This window comes from Pectinophora gossypiella, chromosome 14, assembly GCF_024362695.1.
Source record: "Pectinophora gossypiella chromosome 14, ilPecGoss1.1, whole genome shotgun sequence".
NCBI classification, from domain to species: domain Eukaryota; kingdom Metazoa; phylum Arthropoda; class Insecta; order Lepidoptera; family Gelechiidae; genus Pectinophora; species Pectinophora gossypiella.
Genome location: NC_065417.1, coordinates 13,768,707 through 13,795,771, shown reverse-complemented (window position 1 = coordinate 13,795,771; position 27,065 = coordinate 13,768,707). Strand labels below are relative to the sequence as shown.

Here is a 27,065-nt window from a genome sequence, read left to right as displayed (position 1 = left end):
TATAAGTACTGAGATGACAGAGAGGAGCTCGGTGGCGCAGCGGTTAACGCGCTCGGTCTGCGATTGTTGAAGTTAAGCAACTTTCGCAAAGGCCGGTCATAGGATGGGTGACCACAAAAAAAAAGTTTTCATCTCGAGCTCCTCCGTGCTTCGGAAGGCACGTTAAGCCGTTGGTCCCGGTTGCATTAGCAGTCGTTAATAACCACCAATCCGCACTGGGCCTGCGTGGTGGTTTAAGGCCCGATCTCCCTATCCATCCATAGGGAAGGCCCGTGCCCCAGCAGTGGGGACGTTAATGGGCTGGTGATGATGATGATGACTGAGATGACTGCCAGAGATGGATGGAAGAGGAATACATGTTGTGCCGACCCTACTTTGAGTGGGATAAGGGCAAGAGGACGTTGTATGGGCTTGTTAATCTCAACGTCGTTTTCTGTGGGTGCAATGTTTTTAATGCCCAACTAAAAGCTACTGTAAGGTCACCTTTGTAAAGATTATTATTGAGCCGCAGTGATATAGCTCATACAACGCTACATACTTCCGTCATTATAGTATTCCGTCTGCACAGAATCATCTTACTTTCCGATCGATCATCTACTCTGCAATGTCTTAACAAACCGAACAAAAGACAGTCGCACAAAGTGACGTCGACAATGTCACGTCAGAATTGGGTACTTTCCTAGGTCAAAGATAAATTATGAAATTCTGATTACTAAATAAAGACGGATCTAAAAAACCTGACATAAAACATGTTCTTTTTTCTATTTAGCTTAATTTATGAATTTTAATAAAGAAAAATGTAATAATAAGTGCGACAATTTGTCACGTTTTTCTGTGACGTCACAGGTTTTTCATACAAATTCCACAGTAATTTCTTGTTTTGACGTTTAGTAAAAAGTAACTGATTTGACTGATTGCAAACTACCCTATTGTAGCCAACGTTCTGCCGTTAGCATAGATAGACAAATAATAAAGAAAAACCCAGAAATACCCTGTACGTCTCTAACAACGGAAAACCTAAACGTCACCTGACTATCAACACGGTAAAGATTACAGTTGTGAATCCCTGCAATCAGGCGCGGTAATGAGGGCGGTATCACGACATCTTATCATTACCGGCGCCTACTATGCGCTTGCGCAAGCGAAACTAGGACGGCGCGCTTCCCACTGATACAACATGGCATTCCTTGCGGCTGGAAAATTTTACGCTTCATTACTTCGGGACGATGAAGTTAATAAAAACATCATAAAAAGAAAGATAAAAGAAGAGATTACATGGAAAAATTAAAGAGAAAGCGAACGTCATGTCTTTAAAAGAAGTCAAAGAATTGGCCTTTGATAGACAAGAATGAATAATGCTACACCGACAAAAGCGTGGTGATGACTATTTGGCGAGTGTGCGGATAATTTGGCTATGCATTTCGACAGATTTTGTAAATTGCAAGAGTTATTTAGCCGCCAATCTTACATAAGTAAGTAATAGCAGGTATCAACGGCTTAACGCTTCCGAAACACAGATCATAATATATTACTTTCGGACAATCGGGTGAACAGCCTGTAATCTCCTAACTAAACTAAAGATCATAAAAAATGTTATATGTCCGATATGCGCTAAGGATCATGAGAACCACGAAGACCTTTACCGTTATATTTTACCGTAAAGGCAAAGTTTGGGTTTGGGAGTCACATCCGCGCCCATCAAAGAAACTACTCGCAAATCCAAGGGTCGCCATTGCGAATACGTTGCGGAGGATATCATCTTCTTCTTATCGTGTGGGTTTTGAGGTAGAATACCAACCTCGTCAGCCCTGGTGTCAGGGTTATTATTGAGCCGCCAAACGCCCTTGACATGCCTCATGTAACGACTACTTACTTACGCTCATGTAAGTAGTAACCGGGACAAACAGCTTAACGAGCCTTCGAAGCACGGATCATCTTACTTTTGGACAATCAGGTTATCAGATGTCCTAACCAAACTAGGGATCACAAAATTATATTTGCGATATGTCCCCACCGGGACTCAAATCCGGGGCCTCCGGATCGTGAACCCAACGCTCAACCACGGGACCACGGAGGCCATCATCACATCAGGATATCATCATCACTTTACAAACAATACCTGTTTAGACGTGACAAGTTACTTCATTAGGTTTCAGCTTCAGTACACTCAACAGATCATAATACAAACAAACTGGCATCGAGTTTGCCGTACGCTTCACAATAGAGGCTTAGTAAATAAGTTAGCTGCAGACCCAACTAACACGAACAATCGATTCAACTCGACACAACTCCCAACTTGCGACCAACTGCATTAGTCGTAGCGCAAGTTAATCGCAACGTTATCTATAAATAGACATGTTTGAATTTGCAGACATAGACGTCTAGGCTAGGGTTGACATTTGTACTCTAGAGAATATATAGAAAAATAAAAAAAAAGTTTCTAATTATAAGGGATTGTGTAATTTCTAACATGACGGGGACAAATGGTCAGCCCTGGTGGGGCCCGGAACTGGAGAGGCTGAGAACTAAGGTCAGAAGTTTACTCAACCGGGCAATGAATACTAGTACTGACCTCGATTGGAACAATTATAAGGATGCCAAGTCCAGGTACAAAAAACGTATCAGATTCAGGAGCTCTGCCTCGTGGAGAACCTTCTGCGGCAGCATAGAGATCTGCGAGCAAGCAAATCGGGTAAGGAAGGTGCTGTCCAAACAGGACAACACTGACCTGGGCTCAATCCGGAAAACCGATAACTCCTACACTAGCTCCCCAGCTGAGACTCATCGCGCCCTCCTAGAGACTCACTTCCCGGGCTGCGAACTGACTGAGGTAATCAACTGGCAGGACACAATAATCACATCCACAGAGACATGCTGGTACACCGCACACAAGGTAGTATCAGTAGACAAAGTTAAATGGGCCATACAATCCTTCGACACCTTTAAAGCGCCGGGGCCGGATGGCGTCTTCCCAGCACTACTACAGTGGGGGGGACGCGTGGTCACTGAACGACTAACATATATATTAAGAGCGTGCCTAGCACATAGGTACGTGCCGAAGGGATGGAGAGAGGTGGAAGTGATATTTATACCTAAGCCAGGTAAGAGTGACTATACAGACGCTAAATCCTTCAGGCCAATAAGTCACACGTCGTTCCTGCTGAAGACCTTGGAAAGACTGTGCGACAGGGAACTGAGGGACAACGTTCTCAAACACACACCGCTGCACCACAATCAACACGCGTACAGTGCAGGTAAATCTACAGAATCGGCACTACACATGGTTGTGAATAGGATCGAGGAAGCTATAACAGAAAAAGGAATATGTCTCGGAACCTTCATTGACATTGAAGGAGCCTTTGACAAAACCAATTTCTCCAGCATTAACAAGGCTCTGGCCAAACATGGAGCGGAGCCAGTGCTGAGTGGCTGGATCAACAACATGCTCTGTCAAAGAGTGGTAAGATTTTCTGGTGAACAACAGGTTGCCATGGTATCCAGGGGATGCCCACAGGGCGGAGTACTATCACCCCTACTCTGGAACCTGGTAATAAACGACTTGATCACCAATCTCAACAACAACTATTACTACACCATAGGTTATGCAGATGACTTGGCCATTCTCATCAAAGGGAAGGAAGCGTCGACCGTCTGCCGGCTAACACAGTCCGCGCTGCGTATCGTGGAGCGTTGGTGCGGTTTGTACGACTTATCGGTAAATCCTAACAAAACAGAAATAGTAATGTTTACTAGAAAACGAGCTCTTGGTGCTAGCTACCAGATACCGAAGCTGTTCCAAACAGAACTCCAACTTGCTACACAGGTCAAGTATCTGGGTGTTATTCTTGACAGCAAGTTGAACGGGAGTATCCACCTCAACAAGAAATTCGAGAAAGCAGCCATCACCTTCTGGCAATGCCGCAGAATGGTAGGTAAAAAATGGGGACTTTCTCCAAAAATTACATTATGGCTTTACATTACGGTGATTAGACCGATCCTGAGCTACGGCGCCCTGGTCTGGTGGCCGCGCACCAGGCAGATCACGGTAATCGACAAACTCCGAAGTTTCCAAAGGTTAGCATTAACTGCAACTACTGGATGCATGACGACCACACCTAGCGCAGCCTTAGAAGCCATGCTGAACGTACCACCGTTGCACCTATTTATAGAACAGGAGGCAGCGATCTCTGCGGTACGTCTAAAAACCCTTGGACTTTGGAAACACAGTAGAATCCCACATGCAACCATCTTGGAGGAAGTCCACCAGGACTTTCCAGTACTGGAGGCCAAAAACGACAGGATTCCGAAACAGTTTGTATTTGACAAAAAATACAAAATTCAATTATACGAGGACGACAACCTATGTGAAGGTCTAACCTTGAGAGAACTGAGGATCTTTACAGACGGATCGAAAACAAGGTCCGGTACTGGTTCAGGTATATTTTCCGAAGACCTCAACATGACAATATCGGTCCCGCTTGGCTCCCATAACACCGTCTTCCAGGCCGAGTGTATGGGCATCACGCTAGCGGCAAATGCGATCATGGCCAGGCAGGTACGGGACAATTCCATTAGAATACTCTCGGACAGCATGGCAGTTTTGCAAGCCCTCAACAACTACTGCATTAGTTCAGGGCTCATACACAACTGCCACCAATCACTGACTGAAGTATGTAAGTACAACCACGTCACTTTACAATGGATCAAAGGACACAGCGGTTCAAGAGGTAACGACGCGGCGGAGGAGCTAGCTAGAAGGGGATCGGAGGCAACGGCCATCGGTCCGGAGCCGATATTGCCGATCCCATTCGGACAGGTTCGTTCGCTGCTACGGACGAGAGTCGCCAACAAACACAGCAAACTATGGACCACCGAAAAGGAATGCAGGCAGGCTAAGATGGCACTACCCAACATTGATAGCCGTCTCTCCAAGAGACTTCTGAAATTAAAGAGGTCTCAACTAAGACAGGTAACAGCTGTTATTACTGGTCACGGTGCCTTCAACAAACATCTGTTCACACTAGGTGTCACAGACAGCCCCCTGTGCAGAGCCTGCATGGAAGCGAAGGAGACAGCGGCTCACGTTCTACTGGAGTGTGGAGGAGTCGCCAACTACCGGGCCAGGCACCTCGGCCTGACGGGGTGCCTCCCCGAGGTGGTCAGCAACGTCAAAGGACTGTTAGACTTCCTTGGGGAACTAGGCTGGCTGGAGTAATCCAGCCGTTTCAGGTATCACGCAAAATAGGCGCACAGACGTCGAGTTGCGGAAACCGGCCCGCGAATACCAATACCAATACCAACATGACGGGCAATTATTATGAGCGTTATACTGATCCCTTCTGACCACAAGGTTCATTATATAAATCTTAGGACTTCATGTCAATAGCTTGGTTCCAAAATAGACATAAACTGACAAATGAATGTGAAAACAGAATCCAAATCTCTGTAAAAAAATCATATATGAAATTGTTACAGACAATTGTCATCAGGGAGTTACAACGAAATGGTAATATGAACGTGACATCATGCGTTCATAGTGCCATACAAGCTAACACCAAACTACGTACAAATTCGTATATTCGCGTTTTTGAACACATCCCCCAGAAATGTGAAACTGCACTTATTATACACTAATACCATGCCCGTGTAGTAACCATATAGTAACAAAAATGTAACATTTTTTTGTAAGTGTAACATAAATTATTTATTTAGGTAAATATATGAGATTGTCGTGAAAAGCAAAACCTATTTTTAACTAAGAATTAATAAATGTGACAACCCTAATCTCGACATAGGAAGCATCCTATTCATACAGCCGACTCGAACACTACTCACTCCGTAGTAAGACTTAGTTTTCCGTAGTAACGCAGAGAGTGAATTCCGACAGAGAAATGGAATCGTAACGCCACGTAGTAAAGTCGATAGTACTACGTTCGGAAAATGAACCTTCGTTTATAGTACGGCGCTAGTACTATCGTAGTATTGGTGTTGTTTGTATGTGTGTGTGAGTGTGCGAATGGCAGTGAGTGCACCGCACTGCAGATGTATGAGTGTGGTTATACTTTATGAATGGCGCTGCAGTGGAGGTTGCGTCGGTATTGATTTTTTTCTTGCCGCCATTTGTTTTTAGTTTTACGTGACGCGGTTTCAGCCAGTGTCGCGCTGTTTTTTTTTATTAAGCTGGATACGTCACAGCTTTTGATACCTCAACTAGATATAGAAAACGACTGTATTTGAGTGTCCGCTTTGTTTGTTTGGTTTAAAGTTTGCACGGAAATATTGACTTTACTGCCGCTGAAAACGTATGTATATCCAGCAATGGAACTTGACATTGATAATGTTTAGTATTTAGTATACTTAGTAAACCAATAGACACCACGGTTTGTTTCTAAATTGACTCGACCTGTAATCGAAGCTGTAACCTCTGATTTGTCAGTCATGATAATCATCATATACAGAGGTGGTGTGATTATTTACATAGTATTTTTTGGTTATCTTTAGATTTTTCCTTTTCTCGTGTGGGTTGTGAGATCAGTGACCAACAGAATCATCCCTGGTGCCAGGGTTACTATTAGGCCGGCAATTACCCCTGACATGTCGTAGGTAACGATTACATACTTGAATAAATAGTAACGTGACCTCCGAAACACGGATCATCTTACTTTCGGACAATCGCATGATGGGTCTCCAAAGTCCTAACCGAACTAAGACAATGTCCTAACCGATTCGAGAGCACAACGCAACGCTCAACCACAGGAATACGCAGGCTGTTAGACTTTTCGAGAATAGATATTGAAATATCGAACTTGAAGTTCCATAAAGTGTTATCACTTCGTTTATGGATACGACTTCCCATTGTTTATTTTGGGTCCGTATTTGTTTAGGACGACATGTTTGTGTTGTTCTCCCCGATATAGGACACACGCGATACGTAGACAATGTCATAGTGAATAATTCACTTTAATACATTTTGTCTCGCTTATGATTTGAATTTGGAAACGAAAAGGATTATTGGGACGGCTGTTGTGTATTGTCTCTCTCTCTCTTTATTTAAGAGCTGCGCTCTTGTCAGTGGAGTAATCGCCATTCCTCTCTTCTTCCCGCCAAATTCTTTACCTCCTGATACGACACAACCTGCACCTTGTCTTTTATTTGTTTCATAAATGTTCTCCTAGGTCTACCCCTTCCTCTCTTCCCTTCATTTTTTCCTTCTATGATGTTTATTATAAATGAATCGTGTCGTATCAGGTGGCCAATCATATTTCCTCTCCGGTTCTCTATTGAATATTAAATGTTTGTTTTTTCCTCTGCTCTGGGAGTAAAGAAAGAACATCAGGGGGGGTTAAAAAGTCCACATCGAAGCAGTTCATCTAAAAATGCAATATTATTATACAAGTTATTTTTATTATGTACAAATGTATTATGTATAATGTATAAATGTAAAAATTGCCATATTGCTTTTTTAGATGAATTGCTTCGATATGGCCTTTTTAACCCCCCAGAATGCGTTCAATTGCTAATCATCTCGGCCATGTTAAACTCGACAGGGATTACGTTCTCTCCGACATGATTGTTATGTACAGGGTGTTAGTGACATCGTACTTGTATGGCTACCTGTACAGTCATGAGCAATATAATATACCCATTTTGGAACCCTGTCGCACTAACATATTTGACATTTAGTGAGACTTACAGTTCCAAACTACATGTATATACATATTAATGCTCGTGACCGTACGTACTTGTACGGGATGTAAGTAACATCGTAACGAATACCGAGAGGGATGATTCAGCTCATTATTCTGAGTTAATATCAGGTGGAATATTCCGTAGCAGAAGTATAGAATTACATTGTTTTAAGTTTACGCGGTTATTATCATAATTAAAACACATAATAACGGGTTCTTACCGCGTTTAAATGGGGATATGAGACTCCCGATATTTAGACACTGTTGCAAGTGCCATGATCACGGGAGTCATCCCGTGATCATGGCAATATCGGGAGTCTCATATCCCCATTTAAACGCGGTAAGAACCCGTTATTATGTGTTTTAATTAAGTATAGAATTGATATTAATTTAAACTAAAAATACATGAAATTTGCGACGGAAAATTCGATTTGACATTAACTCAGAATTATGGTCTGAATCATCCCTGTTAGTATTCGTCACGATGTCACTGACACCCTGTATAGTATATTCAGACTTTCATATTAATGAACATCGTTACATGAGCCATGTCAGGTGCCTTTGGCGGCTCAACCATAACTCTGACACCAGGGTTGATGAGGCTGGTATTCCACCTCACAACCCACACGATAAGAAGAAGATGATATCCTCCGCAACGTATTCGCAATGGCGACCCTTGGATTTGCGAGTAGTTTCTTTGATGGGCGCGGATGTGACTCCCAAACCCAAACTTTGCCTTTGCGGTAAAATACAACGGTAAAGGTCTTCGTGGTTCTCATGATCCTTAGCGCATATCGGACATATAACATTTTTTGTGATCTTAAGTTTAGTTAGGAGATTACAGGCTGTTCACCCGATTGTCCGAAAGTAATATATTATGATCTGTGTTTCGGAAGCGTTAAGCCGTTGATCGCTGCCACTACTTACTTACTTACTGTATAGTACATTCAGACTTTCATATTAATGAACATCGTTACATGAGCCATGTCAGGGGCCTTTGGCGGCTCATTCATAACCCTGACACCAGGGTTGATGAGGCTGGTATTCCACCTCACAACCCACACGATAAGAAGAAGAAGAATCAATCGATTAATTTTTGCACAATGACATATACAAAGGACATAAACATACGAATCAAAACATAAGCACAATAGGCGGCCTTATTGCTAAACAGCAATGATACGAATGAACATTAAAATGAACAACTGTATTTGTTTCAGGTATTTTAAGCCGCTTAGTACTGCGTACAGCAATGGTAAGTCTTTTATGGGCTTAAGCCATATTTAATAAATGCAATCTTGGTTGATGTCAGTTATTTGGCGGGAAAAGTAGGTATGTACAACCAATAGACAACACGGTTTGTTTTTTTAATTGACTCGAACTGTAATCGATGCCGTAGCTCCTGATTTAGCAGTCAAGATGATTATCATATTACAAAGGTGGTGTGATTATTTACGTAATATGCTATCTTTAGATTTCTTCTTCTCTCATGTGGGTTGTAAGATCAATGACCTCCCTCATCATCCCTGGTGCCAGGGTTACTATTGAGCCGGCAAAAACCTCTGACAAGTCGTAGGTGACTCCATACTTAAAGTAAAGACCGGGAGCGACTGCTTAACGTAACGTGTTCGGACAAGTGATGAGTCTACAATGTCCTAACCGGATCGTGAGCACAACGCAACGCTCAACCACAGGGCCACTGAGGCCGTTAAATTATATACAAGTATTTTTTTTTACTATCCAATTATGTATTGCTAGAAAGTAGAAAATTTAAAAAAGCAATGTATACCTACCTACATCTAACGTGGGCGTCGTCGTGGATAAATGGATAAAAAAAAGTTATGAAAAACATTTTAAACGGCTTTTTCTCGAAGTGGCCTCTTGGCGTTTAAGCAATTTTGCCTTTCCAGTGAGGGTGTGCGGTCCCTGCCCTTATAAACAAATTAAGTACGATATATTTTAATGTCACGACTTTCGATCACGCCCTTGTCCTTATCACCTGATACACCATGGATACCATAATCTATCCATTTCCAAATCTAACGATCTTCAAAGAAACTACGTGTTATCTTTATTGTAGTATAAATCTATCGAGTTTAGATATACATCGTTCTAATCAGGCATTTTAAAGGGCGTTTTATTATTGTCAATATACTTGATTTATTATATTACTTACCTAATAGATTAAATAAAATTGAGATATATTTATAAATAATAAAAATACTTATTACTCTCACCACAAAAATGTACAACCTCGTGCTGTGTTAGCTTAGAACATAAAATTTTGTGGGAGCTGGTTCTTGTTAAAGGCTTTACGCCTGTGCTACAAGTAACCAGGCCCCATGCCTTGGATATGTCACCGTAAAATTGTAAATAACGTTAGATTATAATCTATCGATTTGAATCTCGCGAGATTGTGAACTGTCGAATAATTATGAATCGTATCATATTGCTTACAATTTAACGTATTATTTTTCGGTAGATTATAATTTATCGAAGTGAAACCGTCAAATTGTGATACGAAACGCACCTCGCGTGCTATACCATAGAGTTACAAAACTATTAGAGTGAGCATAATGTTAATTTGGGATTCTCTTAAAATGCATAAATGTTTTTGTCATAATTTTAATTATCATAATCCTTTTTGCATAACGTTTTTTAGCATAATAGTTTTACTTTCCCATAATAACATCTAGGAATACTGGTTTGTTAGGTATAACTTATTTTTGGGATTAATAAATAGATATCCATAATTCTTTTTTAGAATAATAGTGTTTTGTCATAATTTTTACAAGGCATAACAGTAGGTTAGGGTGCGGCGGGGGTGGCCCTTAGGCCACCCCTATGCCGCCAACATGTTTATCTTACACACGAAAAGTATACTGAATGATACGTTTCAGATTTTTTAATTTTGATACATTTTTTCTTACCATGTGATGTCAGAATTATTGATTACTTACTAAATAATTAATAAATACGTACTTGATTTCACAATCTTGAAGAGCATTTATTTTATTTGACTGACACCTGTGTTTTATTCCTAACTCTATGGACACAGAACGGTCTACTGTAAGGCCGACCAATCAGGGACAGCCGTCGGACAGTTGACAATTTGACAATTGTAAGATTGTGATTTAACAGTTTTACTTCGATAGATTATAATCTGACGAATAATAATACGTTAAATTGTAAGCAGTATATTACGTTTCACAATTTTTCGACAGTTCACAACCTCGCGAGATAGATTATAATCTAACGTTATTTACAATTTTACGGTGACAGATATAAATGATGACTGTAAGGTTACAAAAACAAACATACACGTGAAAATTGAGAAAAAAATAAGTGAAAATAAAGTAAAAACGGTTGAATCATTTTTAGTTACCCTAGGGTAACTTAAAATTAAGTCTAGACTTAAAATTAAATTAAAAACTCAAAACTAAAATAGTATCACTGTGTGTGTGTTATATGAGTGAGTGTAAATATCTTTATATTTATATTTATGGGTGAAATATTTTGTGATCTCAGGTAATTGGAGTGAGAAGCGCCTCGGTGACATCATAAGACAAGCCCTTTGCAAGCCATTTATGTTTGATACATACACATACCTAGATACATTCATAAACTCACGCCTATTTCCCATCGGGTAAAGTACTTTAGATTCGATACCTATTCGTTAACGGCATATGCTCGTGCGGCATTTATGGAACACATGTCAATTTTAAGCAGAAATTCAAAAAACCCTTCCAAAATCTGACATTGGCCAATAACCCGACAGAATGAAGTTGACAGCACACGTCAAACTTGTTGGATATGAGCGAGATGCCTATTTTATTCGCCCGGGTTGTGAACAGATGTCAATCATCCGTCTCTTTCCTTTTGGGTGTTTAAGAAAATGACAGGTATAACTTAAAATAAAATTAGGAAGTGTCTGCAGGAATCAAGGATTTGGTTTTAAAAGGACATTCGGTCTTACGCCTTTATTACGGTCTCGGGAATTTAATTTGCAATCTCCAATATGCGTAAGATATCACAATTATAGTTAAAGCTAATTGTAATATATTGTCGCATTATTATACGTTTTTACAATAAAATTCCCATTAACATACAAAATTTACCATTGAACATTTTTTTGTTTTTTTTTTGAGCCGTGGTAGTCCAGTTGGTCGTAGTAGATTCGAATCCAGCACAGGCCTAAATCAATGATTGTCGAATTTGATTACGAATTCATGTTTGGATCATAAATGTTTATCACGTGCTCAGCGGTTAGGGAAAACATCGTGAGGAAACCTACATTCCCGAGAAATGCATTTTCGGAGGTATGTGACCTAACCTGTATTGGGCTGATTTTTCCATCGCGGGTTGGAAGGTAGACAGGCTGTCGCTTCTGTAAAAAACCGGACCTGTCAAATCTTCAGTTGAGGTAAGCGGCCCTTGTGAAAAACGGGATAATGCTAGGGTGATGATGAATAATAATTGCAATACTTAATTACAAGACAATTCCCCGGCTATACAGGTTGTGCAAAGCTGTAGTTTTAGGCGGATGAGACGTTCGTTATGTAAAAAAATACGATTCAAAGTGTAACTATTTGTTCCGTAATGGAACAGATTTTCCTACGAAAATATATATCTGGAATCTGGATTGATTTTCTTTGCATTATTTGTATTTTTTACGAGTCATGATAGTTTGCATTTTTTCCGTTTCTCCGATGGCGCCACAATCAGCGCTAATTTCATTATGGACGATCTAATGAATGAAATCTTCTTGTCAATTGAAAAGTTGTTGACACATTGCTCTGAAGGCAGTTGCATATCGCATACACCAGTAACGTCTTCAAAATTATCTCGTCGTGTGTGATGTTTTTCTTTTGTTACGGAAACAAGATAAGTGTGATGAAAATACTTGCTGGAGTGCAGCCCCGGGATAACTAAGATTGTGTTATATGAGTAGGCAAACCTTCTGAAGACATACGCCGGGCCCGGCAAACTCAGTGCGCACGGCATTCCAGGAGTTCGGTAAGTGCTTGCTATCAGACTCATTAACATAATTATTTTTGGTCCTTCGAGCCGGATTTTCAGATTCCAGAAAGTATTTTCTAGTTTCGTTTCCATTTTCTATTGCGTACATACGTACCTACCTAGTTTCTTTGTTCATTTTCGTGTTCGCCATATTTGCCACGCATAATGTCGGACGATGAAATAGTGAAGGAATCTCGCGTATCAGAGAATATTCCTTTTTCCAAGAGTAATCTTTCATATCAACAAGATGTTTTCGAGCGAGAAGTAATCTTAGACGATTTGAAACGTACCCTGCAGTTCGCAACCACCGATGAACAAAAGTTTCGTTCGCGAACTATCGATATAAATTCTCATCAAAAAAAGTTTAGCAAATTGCAAACTAAAATTGAGAAATATTTGATGCTTAATAACTTGTTTAATAAGGAAGAGCAGATCAAAATTCGTAACGATTTCGATGACTATTATCATGCTATTATTACGCATTCTAATAAACTTAAAAGGGCAGACGAGCAGTGCAGACGCGCTAGTAGTTTACCTTTAATTCAATTAAAGAAATCGAATACCAATGCAAAATTGCCAAAATTGTCTTTACCCACTTTTTCTGGTAATTACGCTGACTGGAATTCATACCGGGATTTATATGATTCACTCGTACATTGCAATACTGACTACACTAATGTCGAAAAATTCCGTTACTTACTTCTTACATTAAAATACGAACCTTATAATCTAATTAAATCAATTTCTATTAAGTACGGAGGATAACTATCAAGGAGCTTATGATATTTTAATAAAACGGTACGACAATAAGAGAAAAATCGCAACCCATCATCTTGAAAAAATTTTAGATATCGAACCGTGTAATGATAAAAATATTAATTCTTTGCGTATTTTTCTAAATACTTATCACGAACATATTAAAGCCCTTGAAGCCTTAAATTTTGATTTTCAGAACAATTTAGAGTGGAGTTTTATCATAGTGACAATTTTATTGCGTAAAATACCTATTTCATTCCGTAGAGAGTTCGAACGGAAGTTACCATTGCATACGAGTATACCCGCGGTTGAAAGTTTAATTACCTTCCTTGAGCATGAATTGGCCGCATGCGAAATTTCTAATCCCAATTGTGGGCAGTTTACAAAAACTGCGTCGGACAATTTGAATTCCAAGCAGTCACGTAGTGGAAGCGCTAGCAGTGGTGCCAACATGATGAACAAATCATTTGCGCACAAGCGAACATTCGCAGCTGGCTTCACGCCACAAAATATCGAGTCCGCGTATTCTGCAAGCAATATTGAATCTAATATACAAGGTGCGAAGGCGTATAGTTGTTTGTTGTGTGATGCTCAACATACGTTGACAAAATGTTCTAAGTTTCTTAACCTTACCCCTTCGGAAAGGTATTCTTTTATACAAGAAAAAAATGTGTGTTTTAATTGCTTGCATGTAGGTCATGACGTAAGACATTGCAAATCTAGTTTCGTTTGTCGTTCCTGCAAAAAACGTCATCATACTTTATTGCACTTTGAGAGTAACAAACAGTCCTTAAGCTGTATGAATGAACCCGGTTCACTCACGCAAGGTGGTTCTTTGAACGATAATAATTCTATTTCGCTTTCTCCCAACAAGAATGTTTATGCGTCCTCCTCGGACACTTCTATTATGAAAACCTCGGATAGTGGGCAAGTGGCGATGACTTCATCCGTGGTAGGGGATCGCTCGCGCGCAGTTTCATCCAAGGCGCCTTTTGTTCGAACGGGTACCGTTCTACTATCAACCGCACTCGTCGATGTATGTGTTAACAATACGAAGCGATCGACTGTGCGTTGTCTTATTGATACCGGTAGTCAAGTATCTTTTATTTCGGAGGCTTGTGTACAACGTTTAAACATAGCGAAAAAACATGTAAACTTTCCACCTGTTTTCGGTATTAACGAAGATAAACCGGTACATCCTAAAGGTGCTGTTTTCTTTCAAGTTGCGCCGAGAAATAAATCAAGTCCGATTGTTAACATTAATGCGTTAGTTTTGCCAAAGTTAATGACAACAAATATGCCTGCGTGCCCACTCCCTTCTACAGGGTGGTCACATATTGAAAATTTGACCTTAGCTGACCCTGAATTTTATACTCCACAACCCGTGGAAGTCTTACTCGGTGCTGACGTACTCTCTGAGATTTTATTGTATAACACTATAACGGGTTTACCAGGTTCACCCATTGCTATGAATAGCATTTTTGGTTATCTTCTTTTGGGAAAGATAGATTTCGATTCAGTTTCGATTTCAACCCCTATTCATGCGTGTCACAGCTCCTTCTCCGAGGACTTTGACCTTAAGCGCTTTTGGGAACTGGAATCAGTTTCAGAACAAAAGTCTCTCACTCCTGACGAACTTTTGTGTGAGAAAATTTATAATGATACACAGATACGTGATGATTCCGGACGGTACGTGGTGGCGCTGCCGTTTAAACCCGACGCACCGCCACTCGGCGAATCCCGGGATATTGCTGTTGCTAGGTTCCGTAAATTGGAGTACAAACTCGAACGCAATCCGCAGCTCAAACGCGATTACCACGCTTGCCTCCAAGAGTATATTGATCTCGATCATATGGAGTCTGTGGATAGTCAAGCAGCTGTATCGAGCTCGTACTATATTCCGCACCACGCCGTGGTCAACCAATCGAGTGAAACCACAAAAACCAGAGTAGTCTATGATGCAAGTTGCAAGACTACCCAAGGAAATTCCTTGAATGATATTTTATTAGTCGGACAAAAGCTTCATTTAGACATTGTCGATGTCTTATTAAAGTTTCGCATTCATTCTATTGTTTTTACCGCGGACATCAAACAAATGTATCGCAACATTTTAATTCGGGAGCAAGACAGGGATTTCCAACGTATAGTATGGCGCTCATCTCCTCAAGATCCACTGCGTGATTACCGTCTTAAAACGGTAACGTTTGGTGTAAGCTCTTCACCGTACCTTGCACTACGCACCATGCAGCAGCTCGCCCAAGACGAGGCGGCTCGCTTCCCTCGCGCTGCGCGAGTGTTGCAGAGCGATGTTTTCGTTGACGATGTGGTTTCGGGCGACAACAGTGAGGCTGGTGCACTTACGTTGCAGAGAGAGCTAGTGGACATCTGCCGGACAGCAGGCTTCGAGCTTCATAAATGGCATAGCAATGCCGCGGCCATTCTGGCTGCAGCTAGGCCTGATTGTTCTGACGGTGAGCGGCGCGATAGCGTCCTATTCGCAGAGATGGAGAATGATAAAAAAATTAAAGTTTTGGGTCTCCAATGGCATCCTAAAAATGATACTTTTGCCTTTAGTGTCAAAACAAACAGTGAAATTTGTACGAAGCGTTCGATTCTATCGGAAATTGCAAGAATTTACGACCCACTCGGGCTTTTATCCCCTGTCACTCTTTTTGCAAAACATTTAATACAACTTTTATGGATTGCACGCGTGGATTGGGATGAAACCCCACCACAAGAAATCGTTAATTCTTGGTCTACTTTTGTTAGTGAACTTCCACTTTTAACTCAAGTTTCTTTTCCGCGTCATGTGTTTTCTAAAAACCGCCTTATACAGCTTCACGGCTTTTCCGACGCGTCTGAGCGGGCGTACGCTGCTTGTATCTACTTGCGCGTACAAAATGAGGAAGGAGAGGTAGATATTTCATTGTTACTAGCAAAAACACGAGTTGCTCCTACTAAACGTATTTCGATACCACGTTTAGAGCTTATGGCGGCATTATTATTAGCAAAAATTATGCAAAAGGTTTTACATACCTACGTTGAGCTTATTTCGCCTGATCAATTGTTTGCGTGGTCCGATTCCACAATCGTACTTTCATGGTTACGTGCCGCCCCTCATGAGTGGAAAACATTCGTTTCCAATCGTATTACGGAAATATTACAAGCTGTACCTACGGTACACTGGCGCCACGTACCTTCCGCAGACAACCCTGCCGACGCGGCTTCGCGAGGCATGTTACCTGCTTCATTTTTAGAGCATGACTTGTGGTTTCACGGCCCACAGTGGCTACACGAGGAGGAGAGTGTCTGGCCTGTACTTCATGAGAAGATACATACTGAAGAAGAAAAACGTAGTGTTGTGATTGTATCCAATCCGTCTCTTTCTTCTACTCCGCCCGATGCAGTAGAAATTATTTCGCGTTTTTCTTCTCTCGGTAAACTAGTACGAGTTACGGCGTTAATATTTCGATTTATTGAAAAAATCAAAAATCCGAAAACTACATTTCCTTCGCATATTACAGTGCCAGAATACAATTTTACCCTAAATCGACTTATTTTTCTTGTACAACATTCTGTTTTTAGTGAAGACATTAAAAAATTATTAAACGGTAAAGAGGCTTCCGATAAAGTAAGGAGATTAAATCCTTTCGTTGAATTCCTTCGTGTAGGCGGACGTATTCATAAGTCACTTTTACCATTTGACTCGAAACATCAAGTCATTTTACCTAAGAACCATCCACATACAATTTTAATTATTGATGACGCACACATATCTAACATGCATTCAGGTGCACAAAGCACGCTGCACCTATTATTACAGAGGTACTGGATATTATCTAGTCGGAACGTCGTTCGGTCTCGCATACATCGTTGTGTCCGTTGTTTCCGCGCGCGACCGCCGCGCTCACAGCCGTCGATGGCTACGCTCCCCGCGACACGATTACGTCCGGAACGTCCTTTCTTAAAAACCTCAGTGGACTTCGCCGGACCCTTTTATGTTCGCGCAAACAAAGTGCGTAATGCCAAGATAACTAAATGTTATGTGGCCGTGTTTGTTTGTATGTGTGTGAAGGCTATACACCTTGAACTAGTGTCGGAGCTTTCCACTGAGGCTTTTCTAGCTACATTACGACGTTTTACATCGCGCCGAGGTTTATGTAAAGATATTTACTCGGACTGCGGTAGAAATTTTGTAGGTTGTGACAGATATTTACAGGAGTTATATAACTTTTTACGAACTGATAGGATTCAAAGTACGCTCAATAATAAAATACTTGAGCAAGGTATAACGTGGCATTTTCAGCCACCGTATGCGAGCCATTTTGGCGGACTTTTCGAGGCTGGTGTTAAAAGCTTCAAACACCACCTTCATCGAGTAATAGGTAATCGCACGTTAACTTACGATGAGATGCACACTTATTTATGCCAAATTGAGGCGATACTTAACTCTCGCCCGCTCTGTGTGTTGAGTGCCGATGCGAAGGATGCCCTTCCACTTACTCCATCTCATTTTCTTATCGGTGAGCCGCTGACGGCTATCCCTGACGTTTCATTAGAGGAAACGAATCCTAGTCGTCTCGTTCGGTGGCGTTTAATCCAACAGTCCATTCAGCATTTTTGGAGGCGATGGAGTCGTGAATATTTACACGAAATTCAACAACAGAACAAATGGTTTAAAGGCCGCGGGTCTCCTGTTAGTGTAGACAGTATTGTTGTAATTTGTGACGACAATTCGCCGCCTCTCCAGTGGAGACTGGCGCGTGTGCATGCTGTCCATCCTGGATCAGACGGGATAACGCGCGTTGTAACTTTACAAGTTGGTAGTAATTTTATTAAGCGACCAGTTGTAAAGATTTGTCCTCTTCCTATTTCTTAGAGAGTTTAAATACTAATAACTTAGTTTTAATTTCACGTATGTAAGCATGTTTCTTTTATTTATTTTAATCCACGTAGATTAATGTAGGCATGTAGGTACCTAAAGTTCGTGGCTTCCGTTCATTCAATTTGTTAAAAGATCCTACGTACTTTTAAGGTGAGCGGCATGTTCCGTAATGGAACAGATTTTCCTACGAAAATATATATCTGGAATCTGGATTGATTTTCTTTGCATTATTTGTATTTTTTACGAGTCATGATAGTTTGCATTTTTTCCGTTTCTCCGATGGCGCCACAATCAGCGCTAATTTCATTATGGACGATCTAATGAATGAAATCTTCTTGTCAATTGAAAAGTTGTTGACACATTGCTCTGAAGGCAGTTGCATATCGCATACACCAGTAACGTCTTCAAAATTATCTCGTCGTGTGTGATGTTTTTCTTTTGTTACGGAAACAAGATAAGTGTGATGAAAATACTTGCTGGAGTGCAGCCCCGGGATAACTAAGATTGTGTTATATGAGTAGGCAAACCTTCTGAAGACATACGCCGGGCCCGGCAAACTCAGTGCGCACGGCATTCCAGGAGTTCGGTAAGTGCTTGCTATCAGACTCATTAACACTATTTTATCTACTTAATCGAATGAATAAAGATATATTTGAATTTTAATCTGGAAATAATGTAATTCTTGATTAAATAGTCATATAAAACTGTCACCCTATATCTGTAGACCTTCGATAAGTGAATGAGGAAGCGCAAGTTATCGACAGATAATAGCGATAAATGGGGCCACACAGTAGCTAGGCCGGCCTTATGATAACTACTGTACCTACAGTCTATTATATAATCCATATAATATATAATATAATATACACCGCGTGACAGCACTCGTATTAAAAGATTAGGTGAATTATCTTTATTGCTAGATCAGCCGAAGCATTCTGTGTAACCTAATGTATACTATACTGGGTGGACATCGTAACGAATACTGAGGGCGATGATTCAGACCATGATTCTGAGTTAAAATCAAGTGGAATTTTCCGTCGCAAAATTCATGATGATTTTAATATTTTCAATTCTATATTTTTGCAATCGAAAATTCCACTTGATATTAACTCAGAATAATGAGCTAAATGAGCCCCCTCTTTGAGGGATGATTCAGGCCATGATTCTGAGTTGATATCAAGTGGAATTTTCCGTCGTCCAAGTATTTTCGTGATGTGTCCCCACCGGGATTTGAAACCGGGACCTCCAGATCGTTAGCCCAACGCTCGATATCGATAACACGCGCAGAGACTAGCCTTCGAATTCATTTGATTAACAAAATAAATTATTAAACAATGGAGTATGTCCACTCAGCTGGTTTCTAACACATATGAATTTTATAAAAAAGTCAAATATTCGCGTTGACATAGTAAATTAAATAAGTCTGGTAGAGAGGTATTCTTAACTTGCGTCATACTATTATTGAACACGCGATGCATAGAGTTGCTCGTACAAAGGATTACTTACTTCATATACTGATTGCTTATTCCTGCAGATACCATCTAATTTTAAGTTATACCTGTCATTTTCCAATCCGCCGAAAAGGAAAGGGAAGGATAATCGACAGGCATAAAATTTATGGAATACACGTCAATTTTAAGCAGAAACTTAAAAAACCCTCCCAAAATTTTATATTGGCCAATAACCCGCTAGAATTAAGTTGACAGTACACGTCAAACGAGTAGCATATGACCGACATGCCTATTTTATTCGCCCGGGTTATTCTTCATTTTGAAATTAACAATTGACAATCATTCGTCCCTTTCCTTTTTAGTGTATAAGAAAATGACGGGTATAACTTAAAATAAAATTAGGAGGGGTCAGGAATCGAGGCCAGTATTACTTAGGAATTTATATTTTTAAGAGGAATGGTTAAATAGTATTCTACTTCTTCTTCTTTCCTGTGAGTTGTATGGTTGATGACAGAACTCACCAACCCTGGTGTTAGGGTTAACCGAGCAGTCAAAGGCCCCTGGCATGGCTCATGCAACGTCTACGTCCTTATTATAGTGTATGCAGGGTGATCAGCCTGTAATCTCCTAATCAAACCAGGACTCACGAAGTGATTTCTGTGATATGTCCCCACCGGGATTCGAACCTGTGACCCCCGTATCGTGAGGTACCACAGAGGCCGTTAGGTACGAATTAAAAGTAACTAGTCTAGTGCTTCACAGTAGCAGCTACTGGGCCCCACTCTATTATCAAAGCAAACTTGTCAATTTGCTCAGCTGGGCGGGCCGATACTGGAATACAATAGGTCTAAATTCTGTCTGCTTGTATGTCAGGGGAACATCTTTATACGCTCCTATTACCGATTTCATAATGACGTCCGTAATACCCCAGTTAGAATCCAGCTTAATGAATCAACTGTTTAATCGTTTATTTAGTCTATGTAAACTTTAAATAATACAAAATATCGTTATCGTCGTTCGTTCGTTGTTTCGTTTTCGTTGTGGAGCAGCGTGGTGGAGTATGCTCCATACCCCCTCCGGTTGATTGAGGGGAGGCCTGTGCCCAGCAGTGGGACGTATACAGGTTATTTATGTATGTTATGTAAACTTTAAATAAGCACATCGACAATGACGTACAACAGACACTCTATACAAAAATCTCATTCTCACCGAGTAACGCGTATGTGTAAGCGAGATAGACAGTGCGCGCGCTCCCCCTTAAATTACCGGCTTATTTAAGACTGAAGTAAGACTGAGGGGGTGGGATCGGCGCCCGATACGAATTGGTGCGGGGCGGAGAGATACCATTACGTAGTACCGTTTTTCACAGGGTCCGCTTACCTAACCTGAAGATTTGACATGTCCTGTTTTTACAGAAGCGACTGCCTGACCTTCTGAAAGGATCCAGCCCAATACAGGTTAGGTCACATACCTCCGAAAAATATGGGTTTCCTCCGCCGCTGAGCACGTGATAATCTTTTATGATCCAAACAGGAATTCCAAAACAAATCATTGGTTTTGGCCTGTGCTGGATTCGAACCTGCAACTTCAAAGTGAGAGGCAAGCGTTCTACTAACATGGCTACCACAGCTCAGAAACATCTGATACCATTACGCAGTATTATTCCTTATTATATGCCTCGGATAGAAATCCGTTAAGGTAGGTTATCATCAGAGTTCCAGAGTTGATGATGTAGGTGGTGGACCTCATAACTCAAATGAGAACAGAATCCGCCTTTTTGTCCTCATACCGGATCTTTTTTGACCTGAAGATATTAAAATGATTTAAATGTTAAGTAAAAGGACGTTAAATGGAATACTTTACATGTCTGAAGAGAAATTACGGCGGTAAGTGAACTATCACTTGGGACCTGAATATTTTCGGAACCGTTCATGTTGGTATGTCGAACATTCACTGACATAATTGAGGCTTATTTTATGCCATTCATTTAAATAGTAAGGACATATTAGGGCTCTGTTTGCGCAGATCGGACACTCCTTATAAAAATATTTTTTACCGAATAACGCGTAAGAGCGAGCGAGGAAACAGTAGACCGCGCGTGCTCCCTTACTCTTTAGCGACTTATGGCCATTTAATACTTATGTAAGACCCAGAAGGGGTGAGGTAAATCTAGCTACGAATTGGCGCGAGGCGGAGAGTTCGGGGTATTCTTCATTCTATGCTTGTGGTTACGCCTACGCCAGTCGAAATAAACGCCGGAAGTTCATACAATAATGTATAAATATACAAGTAAATGCCTATTCATTATTCAAATTCAAATTTTAATTTGTATCATTAACGCATCCTCGCAATTCATTATGGGCTCCTGAACCAATCCCAGAATAATTTTGAAAAAAAAACCCATAAAATTACCATACCACCGCAATCAAAGATAAACATCTGAAACTTTTAAAATGTCTACGGCAATAGAATTTAAAGACCCTATTAACAATGGCTATTGGGGGCAAATACGAATGTTTAAGTGGAATTAAACGGTCGTATTCAGGGAAAGGGATATTCTTGGCAATAGTTCCGATACCTATACCAATCATTGAGGCCTTTACACTCGAATCTCATACAAACAACTACGTATCTTTCTAAACTGGCCAAGACGACCAACTGCGAAGACCTGTATAGTCATACAAAACGTAATACACTAGGGGTCAGATGACAGTGGTAAATGTATAGGATTAAGGAATGGGGTAAATCGGTAGATTAAAGAGTGGGTGTGGACGAATCGAGGCCATGACGAAATTGTATGATAACGGCCCGTGTGTAAACCGACCGATGAAGTTTGCCGATATCTATCGTGCAAATGTTACATAAATATTATACACCAACACAGAAACACGACCGTAATCCCTATCGGGGTGAGCAGCAAAATAAATTGGTACATAGGTCTTTGACGGCGATGCGGCTCACCACCTAACACGTTGGTCTAACAGAAAGCTCTATGAGGTATGGGTACTTAGTTCAACATATTCGATTGGAAATATAGTCATGCGATTATGTTGGTATTGGCTGTGATTCCTGGCAGACACCTCCTTATTTTATTTTAAGTTATACCTGTCGTTTTCTTATCCGCCGAAAAGGAAAGGGACGGATGATTAACGTTTGTTAATTTTAAAATGAATTAATAACTCAAGCGAATCACGTGGGCATCTCGCTAGTATGCAACCGGTTTGATATGTGTTATCAACTTAATTTGATCGGGATATTCGCCACTGTAAAATTTTAAGATGTCGTTAAATTTCGGCATAAAATTGACGCGTGTTTCATAAATTTTATGCCTGTCCATTATCCGTCCCTTTCTTTTTCGGCGGATGAGAAAATGACAGGTATAACTTAAAATTAAATGGTGCGTACTGGAATCAACATCATTAGTCTTAAAATGGATGTCATGACTACATACTTGTATAAATAATTAATTCGTAGTTGGGGCCGATTGCTTAGCGTCCCCTACGCACCACGGAATCATCTTTTTTTTGGCCAATGAGGTGATTTCAGTCTGAAGTGTCGCTGAGTACTTGATGCCGATAGTTCAAGTAACATTAGCAATAAAACATTGCAAATATTCAGCTACCTGTACGGGTATGTCTTAACCAACCAAACAAAAGACAGTCGCAATAAGTGACTTCGACAATGTCACGGCAGAATTGGGTCGTGTACTACGATCAAGATAAATCATAAAATTCTGATTACTAAACAAAGACAGATCTAAAACTAACGAAAATCATTTTCTTTTTGTCTATTTAACTTATTTATGAATTTTTATTAAGAAAAACGTAATAATAAGTCCGACATTTTATCACATTTTTCTATGACGCCACAGTGTGCTATTTCATACAAATTCCATAGTGATTTCGTGTTTTGACGTTTAGTAAAAAGTAACTGATTTGACTAGTTGGAAACTACCCTACTGCCACTCACAAAACCGTTGACAACAAAGACAAGCTAACGAAAAGTCTGAAAGTATTTAGATAACATCTAACAATTGTGAACTATGCAAGTCAAGTTCAGAAAGCGTCGATCTCCAAACTCGAACTGCTGCGGCGCGGCGCCCCACCACGACATTGTTCGCGATGAAAGGGTTGGCGGAATACCGCGCAGCCATTGCCAACGATCCCAAAATTATAAGTGCAAGTCATCGCCTGTGCATCAATCTTGACGCCTCTCTCGTCCGGATTTATTGCCGGATTCGTCACAGTCTAATGCAGGCCCTGTATTTCGGATCAAACACTGTAATGGATGTATAGAATTAGTGCGATAGCTTCGTAGTAACATACACATACAATCACATACCAAACCTCCAATCACTTTAATTTAGATTCGTAGAAGTTTCATTCCATAAAGAACAATATATTACGTATAGAACAGTAACTTTCCTCCCCGCACAATATCGTGTCGGGCGCCGTCTCACCCCCTTTGGGTCTCACTTTAGTCTTAAATGTGTCTCTTTCGCATTAAAGAATGAGACTTTTATATATGTGCATATAACCCAGGTACTTTAAAGGCCAGAGTGAACAGGCACCTACTGGGTGAGCTCGCTCCATCTTAGGCGTCGTCAATGCGTTTGGGCAAATCTGAGACCAAGAGCAAACCCATCAAAAGTAAAAAAAAAATGTGTGATCGGGCCACAGCGTCGAAGTTAGTTACCATACTTCTCTTAAACATTTATTATGGATTATTTTTATTAGTATTATTAACAATAGGATGGTGTAATATTGCTATGTCATCTCTCATCACATGTTCTGTTCGACAGTGATTTGCAGTTTCATCTCTGAAGCGCCATTTTTTTTCCAGCGCCATTGCAGATTTTTTTCCGATATACTTGAATTTAAAAGACTTCATTATCTATTGTACGAATATGTCTGTTATGAACTAAACACTCTAGGGATTTCAATGATACTTGGATGTTCTTGAGCGGCTTTATGTATTCTGAATTTGACAAATGAATTGAGTTGGAATATTGAATAATATTTGCAACGATGTCGACGCTATTTTTTTCTGGATTTTTTGCAATAAAATAAGTTACCTTATTATTATAAATAGCAATCATGAATATTTTTATAAAAATACAGTTATTAATAATTCCCTAAGAGTATGTTTGTTTTTTTATGTAATCTTTTTTGGAAGATTTCTTAGTAACTTTTTTATATCCCTTGGTCATTATTATTGTAACGATTCACATTATCATACCTTATCTAAAATCTATTAGTTTGACTTTCCTCAATAAATAAATACTTGTTATTTTTATGTTTTTATTAACTATTTTCTTTTTTGTTCCAGATTCAACAAGGCCCGTCTGTTGCAGAATAAAAATAGGAAAAAAAATAAAAATATCTACACTATTGTCCACCAAGCTGTTTTATGTTACAATGATATTCAATATTTATTTCGCAATCACCAATATCCTATAACACGTGGACCTTGTGAAAATGTCAGTCAACATTTATCACTGAATCTTTTATCGTAAATGTATACTCTCAAAAATTATGACTTCTGACGCCATTTTGTTTATCGAAATCCAATGTACTTATTTCTTATAAGTTTGACATAAAAAGTCATAAAGACATACAAGTGAGAAAAATGGTTAAGAAATATTATATACAAGTACTTAATCATTATCAAATCGTGGTTAAGGACGGTACCATCCTATTTTACATGATAATGTTGTACTGTAGTTTCATTCGGTCTTAGGAAGGAATATAATTGTAACTAAAATAGTTTTTTTTAATTAATTTATATTTATTTAAAAAAAAGTATAATTTAATAACTTTATATTTAAGTTGTCATAACTGTTGTTAATGATAAGGGCGAGATGAAAATCGTGAAACCGCTTCTTAGCTTTAAGTTCTGTGACTTGAAATAAATAATATGATCTGTTCAACGATTTTACGATTTTCGCCTTGCTCCTGACACGTTCGCGAAAAAGAAACCACATATTATAATATACAATATTTTTTATTAAATAATAAGTTGTGTTGTTTTGAAATACATTGACTAACAGATACTAAAAATTCTAACGCATGACTTTTTTTAATTTTACAGAAACAACTCGCGAGTGTGCATGACTTAATGATTTTAATACTATTTAATACTACTGTTACTACTATACTATTCTTTTTATTTACTATTTAATTTTTAATATATTTTGTAAAGTAAAAGACAATTTTGCTACATTGACATTGTTAGTTATTGTTTTAAATTGTGTATAAATAATGATTATGAAATGTTTACTTCAACAATTGAAATTAAATTTGTAAATTCAATCGAAATTCAATCAAATCAATGTTGATCAATCACAAATTGTCGTTCGCCTTGCTTTAAAACTTGATTTTAGGTTTCAATTAATATTACTTAAATTCGAGTTTTAGTTTTTGCATGGCAATACCCGGGGGTTGCATTCTAGTTTTTTTTTTGAGGAAAAATTTGATTATGCAATCTGATTTAATTATAATCGAAAATTAAATTGTTAAAGATGTTATAGTTTTATTAAATTTGATTATTAATAATAAACATTTCAGCATGATTTCGTGGTTTTTGTTATAATCTTTCAAATGGTTTGAAAAAATACCCCTTTCCCAAGTAGACTAGTTAAAATACTGCGAATTTTCTTGCCAATAGACTTACTGACAGTTACACATTTCTTATTAGTTTTACTTTGTGAAAAACTATAAAACTTAGACCTAATTGATAGACAGCAGCTTTATTACATGTATGAGAAAAATAAAACAAAAATAGAAATATCAAAAAGTTACACAAATAGCAGAAAAGCACACAAGTGAATCCCTATCGAAGTTGGCAGAACCAACCACAAGGCACCTCGAGATAACTTGTTGGATACAAGGCGTGTTAAAAAGCCTACATAGAAGCAATTCATCCCAATAAACAATATTGCAATTTAACATTTGCGCATATAAAATTAAGTGCGCAATGCAAACTAATGTCAAATAGCAATATTGCTTTCTTAGATAAACTGCGATGTGACCATTTTAACCCAAGGTCTTATTATGAAGAATAATATTACGACGTCCCGCACCAATTCGTATCGGGCGCCGAGCTAGATTTACCTCACCCCCTCTGGGTCTTACTTCAGTCTAAACGGCCGTAAGCCGCTAAGGAGTAAGGGAGAGTGCGCGCGAATTGTCTGTCTCGCTCGCACTTATGCGGTTTGGCGACACACGGTAAGAATGTGATTTTTGTACGAAGTGTCCGGGGTGTGAC

At 39.5% G+C, this 27,065-nt stretch overlaps 1 protein-coding gene across 1 annotated transcript in view; it reads left to right on the top strand.

Annotated features, from left to right (window-relative positions):
- Positions 1-26,370, top strand: part of LOC126372802 (mitochondrial cardiolipin hydrolase-like) — a 207,539-nt gene extending 181,169 nt beyond the window's left edge. Inside the window, exons 6-7 of the mRNA XM_050018702.1 lie at positions 8,909-8,943; positions 25,128-26,370. The gene's annotated coding sequence lies outside the window, so the exon portion shown is untranslated. The remainder of the gene's footprint in view (positions 1-8,908; positions 8,944-25,127) is intronic.
- Positions 26,371-27,065: the final 695 nt, after the last annotated feature.